The sequence below is a fragment of the Octopus bimaculoides genome, chromosome 5, assembly GCF_001194135.2.
Source record: "Octopus bimaculoides isolate UCB-OBI-ISO-001 chromosome 5, ASM119413v2, whole genome shotgun sequence".
Taxonomy (NCBI): domain Eukaryota; kingdom Metazoa; phylum Mollusca; class Cephalopoda; order Octopoda; family Octopodidae; genus Octopus; species Octopus bimaculoides.
Window position 1 is genome coordinate 111564513 of NC_068985.1, and position 851 is coordinate 111565363.

Below are 851 nucleotides of genomic sequence, written 5' to 3' on the forward strand. Positions count from 1 at the left end.
TTATCATCTTCTAAAGGCATAAGTGCGACAAAAATAGCAATTATATACACACCCGTCACTATTCGACATATTTTTTGCTCTCTATGCTTTATTTAGTAAAACATTATCTTAATTATGACTATTATTAAGGCAGTGAGCTGGCAGAATTGTTAGCACACCTGGCAAAATCCCTTGTGACGTTTCGTCCGTCTTTACGTTCTGAGTTCAAATTCCGCCGTGGTCGACTTTGCTTTCATCCTTTCGAGGTCGATAAATTAAGTACGAGTTGCGTACTGGGGTCGATCTAATCGACTGGCTCCACTTCCCAAAAATGTCTGGTCTTGTGCCTAGAGTAGAAAATATTAAAATACTATCAATTCTTGTTTTGGTATACGTGTGTTTCGGTTGCTTCCCTACAAATTTGTTAATGAGAAATTAAATCTCTGGTCCTGTGAAAATAAATTTGGATTGTTTTATCCCATTAGAGATTGAATGATAAGTGTTTTGAATTAGAAGCAACTTTAACTATTCGTTGGTTGAACTATGATTATATTCTTTTACTAACACACTGTAAGAAAAATGCTATATCTACACATCGATGACAACTTGGTTGAGACAAGCCAAACTAAGATATACAAAATTAATGTTCTCTATAAGTTTCAATTTTGACGTCAAGAACATTACGCGGAAACAGCGAAATATTGTTGATTACAGAAATGAATACACGACTCCATAGGTGTGCAGTTAGTGTAAGTGAATGCATTTTTGTGTCTGTGTGTATGCCTGCGCACGTGTATATACATACATAAATACATACATACATATATATATGTGTATATACATATATATATATATATATATATATATATATA

At 33.5% G+C, this 851-nt stretch overlaps 1 pseudogene; it reads left to right on the top strand.

Moving 5' to 3' along the window:
* LOC106876743 (40S ribosomal protein SA-like) overlaps nucleotides 1-581 on the top strand; it is a 15493-nt pseudogene extending 14912 nt beyond the window's left edge.
* Nucleotides 582-851: the final 270 nt, after the last annotated feature.